This window comes from Alexandromys fortis, unplaced genomic scaffold (genome assembly GCF_014885135.2).
Source record: "Alexandromys fortis isolate MF-2015 unplaced genomic scaffold, M_Fortis_MF-2015_v1.1 scaffold_376, whole genome shotgun sequence".
NCBI lineage: Eukaryota > Metazoa > Chordata > Mammalia > Rodentia > Cricetidae > Alexandromys > Alexandromys fortis.
The window spans coordinates 3,852-14,018 of record NW_026068259.1 but is presented as its reverse complement, the minus strand read 5'-3'; the positions used below and the strand labels follow the sequence as shown (position 1 = coordinate 14,018).

Below are 10,167 nucleotides of genomic sequence, written 5' to 3'. Positions count from 1 at the left end.
GGCATTTAAAGGGTTAAATATGAAATGAAGCCTAAATCTCTGGGTGTTGGTGGATGAATTCTGGGCTAGCATGGGATACTGAGTGAGATCCTGCCTGCCTGCCTCAACTTCCACCCCCTAAAAAGTCCAGAAGCATGCCAGGATAAATCTAAAAGATTTCAGATCCTTACAAGGACTCTAGATGACTGACAGGGCTAAATTCAATCTATGTAATTCGGCTTCCTGGTGCCCAGGTGGTCATGAAACTGACACTGACCTCCTGTCTCGGCCCTCCTGGGTACTAGGTTTGTAGGGACCGGCCACCACACCTGGTTTCCCTTATGATCAATTTTGGATCATACTTGGGCACATTTCATCAGACTCTCTGCCTTTGAAAACTTTGAGGCTGGGTGGTGGTAGCACACACCTTTAATCTCAGCACTTGGGAGACAGAGGTAGGCTGATCACTGTGAGTTCAAGGCCAGACTGGTCTACAAAGTGAAGGATATTATTACACAGAGAAAGAATCCCCAACCTCTGACTACACAGACCCTCCTCGTCTTCCCCTCCTTGCTGTAGCATTCTCTGTTCTTCCAGATCCAGCCCCATGCCTGGCATTCAGCAAGTAAGATTAGTGTTGCTCACACTCTTGAAGCCAGGTCTTTGCAAGGGTATGTGCAGCCACATACAACAAGGTATGAGCTCTTCCCCCATTCACCCTGTTATACTTCAGGAGACTCTGCAAATCCATATTGCAAGTACCCAGAAGGTAAAGAATACCAAAAAGTTTCAGGAAGTCCCTGAAACTGACCAGATTCAGTAGGCCCCTCCCTGCCAGAGTAAGCAGAACTAAACTGCAAAGAAGACTAGAGACCAGACCAGTTTGTCTGGAAGAAGCAGAAACTAACGGAGCTGTCTGGGAAAAGACCAACTGAGACACCTGGAAAGCTGTTCAGCTGTCTGAAAACTGTGCAATGTGCTCCAGATGCCCAGCTTTGGGAACTGTCATGCTCACATGCTGGAGTGGGCCTTAGTGATGTAGCTGTCTTTTAAGTCATTTCTGCTCCTATAAGTGCTCCCAATAAAACTCTTTGGTTCACCAAATTGAATTTTGATGGTGTTCATACTTTGGTGTGTCATGGGCTCCCTATCTGAGGTAAGTGGACATGTGTGTATTGCAACCCTGCTAGGAAAAGTTTGGTCACACAACAATGGACTAGCTTTTTTCCAGGCAGCTTTAACCTGTCCAACCTCAAGCTGTGTTATAGATTTGAAACAGCTGCCTCAATGGAGTGCCTTCTCTGTACCCAATACCCTACCCACAAGTGAGGACACAGTAGCACAGACTATGCCACTTGTAACTAGGTATCTTTCCTGAGATCACAACCGGATACCAGTGCTCCAGTTGGCGACTGTCCCCATGAGTTTGTGAGTACAGCAGCCAGACCACTCTCACAAAGAAGTTTATGATTTAAAAGAGAGAGGGAGAGAGAGAAAGAGAGACAGAGGGGGAAGGAGAGAGAGAGAGCATGAACTGGTTTTCTGTGCTCAAACTGAACAGTTCTCACACAGACGGTGAACAGAAAATAAGGAGGAAGCAATCTCCCACTTCTCAAGGCCAGCAGAGCCCCAAGTTGGGAGCTACGTCCACAGCTACTTCCAATCAGGGCCTGTCTCTCCATCTCCCAAGTCAATATTTGGGTGGAAAGAAAAGGAAAAAAGGACTCCCAGGAACTCTCTTTGGAACCCTCTTCCTACCCCCCCCCACACACCCTACTTCTGTTCTCTAAGTGAGAACCCACCTGCTCTCTGACTGCAGTCCTGACTACAGCCATAGTTAAGGAAAACACCTGTCCAATCATTGACCTGAGCAGACTAACATCAAGCCTGAGACTTCCAGCCTCACCCCATACGGCAATGTCAAAATGGCACCTTCCTAGTCAGATGTAAGAGGGGAATATCAGGGTAAAGGGAACCCATGCACTCCTAACGTTATAATACTGGACAGAGCACTCAGTGTCTAGCAATCAGCAAGTAGCATGCACAAAGCCTTGGATTCTATAGAACCATATAGACTTGATGCGGTAGTGAGTGCCTTTCATCCCAGCCCTGACAAGGTGGAGAAGGGAGGACTGGAAGTTCAAGGTCACCTGGGGCTGCACAGTGAGTTTGTGGTTAGTCTGAGATACTAGCAATGCTATGTCAAAAAAAAAAAAAAAGCGTAGTATCTTCCTTCTCTGAATTTTTTTCATAATTTCTTTATATATATATATATGTATGTACATATACACATTGGTATTTATTTGGCCTGCATGTATGTCAGTATGAGGGTGTCAAATCTTGAGGATGTCAGATCTTGTGAGCTTCCATGTGGGTGCTGGGAACTGAACCCAGGTCCTCTTTAAGAGCAGTGAGTGCTCTGAATTGCTAAGCCATCTCTCTACCCTTGTTTTAATTTCTTTCTTTTCTTCCTTCCTTCCTTCCTTCCTTTCTCTTTCTTTCTTTCTTTCTTTCTTTCTTTCTTTCTTTCTTTCTTTCTTTCTTTCTTTCTTTGATATTTTGAGACAGGATTTTTCAGTAGCTATGGAGCCAGTCCTGGAACTTGCTCTGTAGACCAGGCTGGTCTTGAACTCAGAAATCAGCCTGTTTCTGCCTCCCAAGTGCTGGGATTAAAAGCGTGCACCACCACCACCCAGTTAATGTCTTAGTAATTTTTTAAAAATACTTTAAAGGGGTTTACTATGTAAAACAGACTGGCCTCAAACTCACAGAGATCAACCAGCCTCTGCTTTTCAAGTACCAGGATTAAAGGTGTACACTACCAAACCCAACTTAATTTTTTAAAAAGATTTATTTCTATTTATACATCGGTCTGGCCCATGTATGCAGATACCCAAGGAGGCCATAAAAGGGTGTTGGATCCCCAAAGCTTAAGAGGTGGTTTTAAGACACCTGAGTGAGCCGGGTGAGAAACCCTGTCTCGAAAAACTAAAAAATAAAATAAAAATAAAAAAATAAAAAACACCTGGATATTAGGGCAGTTATTGTTAGTGAAGCCTCTGGAAGAGCAGCGAGCACTCTTAAGCACTGGGCCATCTTTCCACCCATGAATTTTTTTCTTCGAATCTAAACTGCATGGGTGAGAGAGGACTATGGGGTGGACTACACATTGTTGGTGTACTTACTGCCTGTATATAGTATTATACTTATTGTATATAGTTTTCTTACATTAGCTATAGACTTTTTTATTTTAGACAAAAAAGGGGAAATGTAGTGATATTTTGTGTTTTAACAGTTTGCCTGAAGGATAAGAGAAGCAGCCATTAGAGAAAACTTTTACCTCTCCCAAGGGGCGGGCAATCCTGCCCTCAGACTGTCTCCTCAGACTGCACTGAGCTCCTGTCTCCTCCCACCTCATATTCTTCTCTCCACCCACCTTATCACACCTGTCTCACCTCCGCAGTGCTGGTATTACAGGTGTTGGGTCCCAAATGTGGGGTCACCTTTTAGTGAGCTCTGTTTCTCTGAGACAGATTCAATCTTGTGTAGCCCAAACTGGCCTTAAACTAACAGAAATATTTCTGCCTCTGTCTCCAAAATCCTGGGATTAAAGGTGTGTGCCACCACTGCTGGCCTCTAGTGGCTTAGCTTTGCACATTTATCTTCAGTCAAGCTTTCTTAAAGCTCAAACACAGTATCACTGCAATGGGAATTTAAAGCCAGCCAGGAACAGTGGTGCACACCTGGCATTCCAGCACTGCTCAAGGATCCCTAAATTCCAAGATGGCCCAGGCTACAGAGCAAGCCCCTCAGGAGAAGAAAAAATAAATAAATAAAAACAAAAAGCAGGTGATCATACAGTCATGCCTACTTGAGAACACACAGTGGGGAGATCCTTTGAGCCTGGGCAACAAAGGAGATCTTGTCTAACATGAGAAGATCTCTTGGTTCCATACTCAGCACCGCAAAAATAAATAAATAAACAAACAAACAAACGGAGGAATGAATGAAATTTAAAAAAGCTTCAAGGTGGGAAGGGTTTTGTTAGCTGGTTAACTTCTGTTAACACCTCTGCCATGAGCAAATGCCACAGGACTCCAGAAACACACAGCATGGTGGTGTCTAGAGACTAAAAGCTGAGCTTTCTGCTCTCGGTTGCCATGGATCAACTACTGCCAACAGCCATCATAAACCTCACAAATGCCAGAGCTTCCTAGTCTCTGTCTCCATGGAAAAACAGAAGCTAGGTGAGGAAGTTAGATGGGCAATGAAGTTTCATTTCAAATACTCCCAGAAATAGACACGCAGGCTCCCGATGAGACTGGCTGCAGCCCCAAGGGATGTCCTCCAGGAAGCCCATGGTGTTCATGCTTGTCTCTATCTACAGCTGGGCTGGCAGCTCAGTGAGTCACCGATTGTGCTCACTTCTGGACCAATGACACCATCCCTCACTTCAGGCAGGCAAACACTGTTTTTTTGCTAGCATGAGAAATAACATCAATCAGTTAACTTCACACTTCAATTTTTTTAATTTAAACTAAGTTATGTATTTGTTTGAGGCAAGGTCTCCCAGACTTTGTGTATTTCATACACAAACTTCCTAAGTAGTCAAATAAGCCCTCCTGCATCAGTCCTGCTGAGCAGAGTACTGAACCGTGGGCTTTGTTCATTCTCTGCAGCACTCTACCAACTAAGTCCTCAGCCCTAAACTCTTCCTTCCTTTCTTCCTTTCTTTCGTTTTCTGAGACAGGGTTTCTCTATGTAGCTCTGGCTGTTCTGGAACTCGCTTGGTAGACCAGGCTGGCCTCAATCTCAAGGATCTGACTGCCCCTGTCTCCTGAGTGCTGGGATTAAAGGCATATGATACCACCACCCAACTCTAAATTGTTTTTTAAAGGCAGAAAAGGATGGCAAGATGGTTCAATGGGTAAAGAAAAGATACTTGTGGCCAAACCTAATGATCTGAGTTCAATCCCCTAGGCCTATGTGGCAGAAAAGGACTGACTCCTAAGAGTCATCTGACCTCCATACATGTGCTATGGCAGGCACTAAACACCCATACACATACACAAACAAGCAAACAAATAAATAAATGTAAAAAAAAGTTTAAGACATTTGCCAGGCAGTGGTGGCGCACACCTTTAAACCCAGCACTGGGAGACAGAGGCAGGTAAATCTCTGTGTGTTCAAGGCCAGCCTGGTCTTACAAGAGCTAGTTCCAAGACAGGCTCCAAAGCTACAGAGAAACCCTCTTTTGAAGGAAAAAAAAAAAAAAAAAAAAAGAGTTGCCAACAAATCCAAATCCTTCAAACAAATGGCCTTTGCCCTCTCCCCAGTCACAGCTCCTCCTAGCACTTCGCTATTTTTGAGGACAAGAAGCCTCCTGAGTCCTACAACCCCAAAACCCCACAACTCCCACCTCGACCTGCTAGAAACTTTTCTCCATTCCCCAAATCCAAGCCCAGATGGGTGCTCTGGGCTCTGACATAGGCATAACCAGACCTTTAATACGAAGAATCCCTGAACTGAAACTAGAACGGAATATAATAGAAGTCCCTCAGGAGCTCACCTGGCAAACAACAAGTGCTTCTTTGAAGATGAAGACAGAGGCTGGTGCAGCCCACAGAAGTGGCAAGAGGCCCTGGCTAGGCAACCTGAAGGCTCCCAGTCCCATCTTGAGGCTACCTATGTGTATTCTATTAAAACAAATTTCTTTGTCTTCTAAAAGACTAACCTACATTTTCATCAGACAAAAAGAGGTCACAAATACAGCCTGGAGAGCTCCAAGAGGGGAAGGGGGATGGGACTGAGCCCAACATTCTCCTGACTAAAAAGTCCTGGATCACACTGGCAGGAGTCTTCCAGGGCCCAGCAGAATGGCACTCTTCTTCCCTGAAGCAGCACCCATGCTAACCAGCGAGCACACTCAGTCTCACACTGGCACTGACAACTTGCTCTTCTGGTTCTTAGGAGGGAACCCCAAACCGTGCTGCTCCAACACTGCACTGCAACCTGTTCCATAATCTTCCCAGCTCTCTACACTGATGAGGGCAGAGAAAACAGCCCTGCTGCTCCTGTGAGGGACAGAAAACTGGAGTGTAGGCAGAGGCCCAACTCTCTGGAAGGGCTGAAAACCAAGACTTCTCAAGTTAAGATCTTAATTTTCTCCAGAAGAAACAGACAATGCTAACACTGCTGAGTGGCTTTGCTGCTTTCCCACCCACTTCCTTTCAGCTGTCTGTTCAGACCTGGAGAGGTCCTGGCCTGGCTCTCTCTGCCCCCTTTGATGAGTCCCAACTGCTCTCAGGGGAAATCCCAGCTGCCAGTCTGCCAAGCCTGTCCACAGGATGGAGTGGACAGCAGAGGGCCCACACACATGATCAACACACACTGAACAATTCCAGTCTGCCTTCAGTTAAAACACTCTCCATTCAGAAACTCCATTTTTCTTTTGGTATACTCAACCCCTACTTATCCCGTGGCCCCAAAACGGAAAAGTCCCACAAGGTCATACAACCCTTCTCCTCTGTCCCCTCTAAGTTTTCTTAGCCCTCTAATCTCACTGTACCTCTCTGAGAAGGGATTCCTAGGACAGAGCCAGAGACACAGTATGCACACTGACATGCACCGAGTAAGTAAATCAATCTGCAAATCACTACTTGCAATGTCAGAAATTCACAGGATAAATGATGCAGAACAAGTCAGGCAGCTATTGGAGAACTGAGCATCTAAGTCTTAACAATGTGCTTTATTACTCAAATAAGGGCCGACAATTACACCAAGTTTGAGGCCAGCCTTAGCTAGAGTAAGACCCTGTCTCAAAAAGAAACAAAACCAAACCAACATAAAATAGCTCCTTCTTGGGGGAAGAGAGTGTCAATCACACACACAACAGCTTCCAGAAAGCTTCCTGAGGAGGCTTCGGACCCAAACACTGCATAGAATCGTCACCATCACAATGTGCTCCATTAGCCAGGTGTGGCGGTGCACCCCTTTAACCCCAGCACTTGGAAGGCAGAGGTCAGCCTGGTCTACAAAGGGAGTTCCAGGACAGTCAGGACTGTTACACAGAAACCCTGTCTCAAAACCAAATTAATAATAATCATGGAACACAATATGCTTCATCGCAGGACCTTCCAAATGACACATTAATAGAGATGACATGACACTAAAAATGTCAGAGTGGAACTAACAGGGCACAGTGATCAATCAGCAATGCACAACGCTCCCACTTCCTCAACTCTACTGCTTCCATGGCTAAAGGCAACCCTTGTCCCCAAGTCTGACACCTAAGCTCTTTCTCTGGAACCCACATGGTGGTCCGCTGACTCCATATATTCCTGAACGCAAATACACAATACTTTTTTAGATGCTTCAGAATTTTAGGGAGCAGATGAAGAATGAGAAGTGGATGATAGTGAGTGAAGAAGAAAGCCTCAAAATCCCCACACTTAACTATTTCCTCTAGAGAACTCTGAGTCTGCAGCAACAGCCTGGTAGCTGTGCCCCTCAAAGGCCAGCTGGATTCCATTCTCCAGAGACACAGCAAGGCTGGCATGGTGTTCTTGTCACCAGATTACACCGCCTCCATGCAGAGGTACAAGGAGCTTGCCTCATGCTCTAGAGCTGGAGGGATTCTTACAAGCAGACTGGAAACAGCAGCACTCCCCAACTCTATCGCTGAGAGGAACCACAAGCCCCATCTTTGCCCACCCATTGGGGGGAGGACATGGGGGAGTGACAGGACACAACACAGCAGGGCCTTCAGAAGCTGCAACTCCTCAACTGGAAAGTAGGTATTATACACCCTTCACCAGAGGGATCACTTTTGGTACTTCCTATACTTGCAAAGGAAACCTGGTGCTTGTACGCAGTAGGTTCTCATATCTGAGGGCCAGGTCTTAGCTACAGGCTGGAGGGTATTCAAACAGTGCTGTGTTAGAACGCAGCTTTAAAAAAAAAAAAAAAAAAAAAAAAAAAAGTTGTAATCTTTGAAGGGCAGGATGAGATCAGAACAAAACTGAAGCTCAGCATACAGGATTCTGTCCACAACCAGGTGTCATTTTGTGAATGAACACACACATTAACAGGGATGTGGGGAGCACTGTGTACTCTAAGTATGCAAAAAGGAGTAAACACTGTAAAGAAAATTGAAGGCTCTGGAGACTCAACTGGACTTTGTGCTAAAGAATCCAAAGCCTCAAGATAAGGGTGAACTACCTGAAGTGGGTCAGGTACATAGAACTTGCAGCCTCTGCTAAACAGCAGGGACAGAGAGGAAACACGCACCCCAGGCTGCCGTACAGGTCCTAATAAGAGATCCTCATTCATTTCTGGGTCTCAGTGAGCACAGACCCGTATCAGTGTCCGGCTGTGGCTGCGGCCTGCCCAGAAGCCTTTCCTTGTTGAAGTGATCAATTCCGATTCTTGGCATTAATCCCTTTAAAAGGCCAGCTGCTGCTGTCTAGTCACTGATGCCAACCCGTTCCAGGTGGAAGAAAAAAAGAAATTAATAGAGCCACCTCGTAGACCCGGAGGCAAATTTAAAGTGAAGGGCCATGAGGAAGCTAGGAACCAAGGGGGGGAAAGGGTCCCGTGGCTCCCCAGGGTCAAGCAGGAAGGGCGCGAGCCCAAGCAGGACGGGGCGGGGAGTGAGGGGGGGGGCCAGCCCTGCAGGCGTGGGCGCGCAGGGACTCTTATTCTGACATGGGATCTTTCGTCGCCGCCGCCGCCGCCGATGCCGGATTCAACGCCGCCGCTGGCCGGGACCCCCAACCTTTGCGTGGACCCTCGCCCCACGCCACTCGCCCACGTGCTGCGCTCCCGCCGCCCTCGCCGGTACGGCCTCCTAGCCCGAAAAGCTCAGGAGGCAGCGAGGCGGCACGGCCACTTCCCGGGACCCCGGCCCCCAGACCCACGTGCGCGGGCGGCGGGGAACTTTCCCGCGGCGCGAGCGAAGCGAACCGTAGCGCAGCTCGCCGTATGCGAACGAGCTCCCACTTTCCCGCGCCCCCGCCCCGCCTGGCCAAGTTTGCTGGGAACTTACCGGGCCGCGCGCCGACCGGGTCCGGGGGCAGAGCGCGTGTCCACAGAGCGGGGGGCGGGGGGCGCCAGCCGCGCGTGCTCGCTGCGCCTGAGGGGCCACCCGGGCCCGCGGCGCTCGCTCCGCCACTCCGCCCGCCCGCGCCGCCGGCCAGATAATGCGCCCCTCGGCCGCACACATGGAGCCCGGCGCCGGCGTCACCGCCCGGGACATGCGCACCAGGTCAGCGCGCCCGGCCCGCGGCCCCCAAAACACCGGGGAGCTCTTAAAGGCGACGCCGCCCGCCCGCGCCCAGATGGGCGGGGCCCTATGAAGGGAGGGGCTCTTGTGGGCGTGTTGTGTTGTGGGCGTGGTTCAGGGGCGGAGTCAGGTGAGTCTCCCCGGAAGCGCCGCCCTCCCGGCCCCGCAGATCCGCGACTCAGAGCGGGTCTGCCGGATTTTCCACTCTAACTGCTGCGCGCCCCCGAGGGCCATGGTCAGCTTGGCGAGCACAGCGCTGCCGCGCCCAGGGCTGACTCACACTGACCTCGCCCAGGCCCTGTGCGGCCACCTCTGGCATTCTGAAACACGCGCCCGGAGCCTCGCGAGGCTCTCAGAAACTTCGGTGTTGACCTCCTGGGGAGGGTGCGCTCCGCTGAGTGGTTCCCTCCCCACAGCCGCGGACAGTTCTTAGAAGAAACAATCTACCTACCGAGCCTACCCACCTCCAGACACGGAGGACCGCTGTCCCCCTCCAGTCACCCATATCTGGTCTGCCGTTTTGGAGAAAATGAATCCCCAAGAAAATAAGCCTGCGCCCACACCACTCCAATAGCACCGAAGAGACAATATTACCAGAAAGGAAGCGAGTTTGGGGAGGTTATGAATCACCTAAAGCCAATTTACAATTTCAACCAGGAAAGTACAAAGTTCATAGAAAATCTATTGTCAGACCAGCAAGATGGCTCAGTGGGTTAAAGAGGATTACCAGCAAGCTTAATGTCCTGAGTACCATCCTAACAAGTTGTCCTCTGACACAAACATGCACTCATAAATAAATGTTAATTTAAAAAAGAAAACACACCTGCAGCAATGGCTCAATAGTTACGGGTACTGGTTACTATTGCAGAAGACCCCAGCACCCATACAGCGGCTTACAACCGTCC

The 10,167-nt window shown here is 48.6% G+C and overlaps 1 protein-coding gene across 3 annotated transcripts in view; it reads right to left on the bottom strand.

The window, feature by feature from the left end:
- Positions 1-9,278, bottom strand: part of Gatad2a (GATA zinc finger domain containing 2A) — an 80,125-nt gene extending 70,847 nt beyond the window's left edge. For 2 of the 3 annotated variants that reach the window (XM_050131690.1, XM_050131688.1), the window contains exon 1: positions 9,026-9,277. The gene's annotated coding sequence lies outside the window, so the exon portion shown is untranslated. Of the gene's footprint in view, positions 1-9,025 lie in introns of all 3 variants that reach the window. The other variant, XM_050131692.1, reaches the window with a different exon arrangement.
- Between the last annotated feature and the right edge of the window lie 889 nt (positions 9,279-10,167).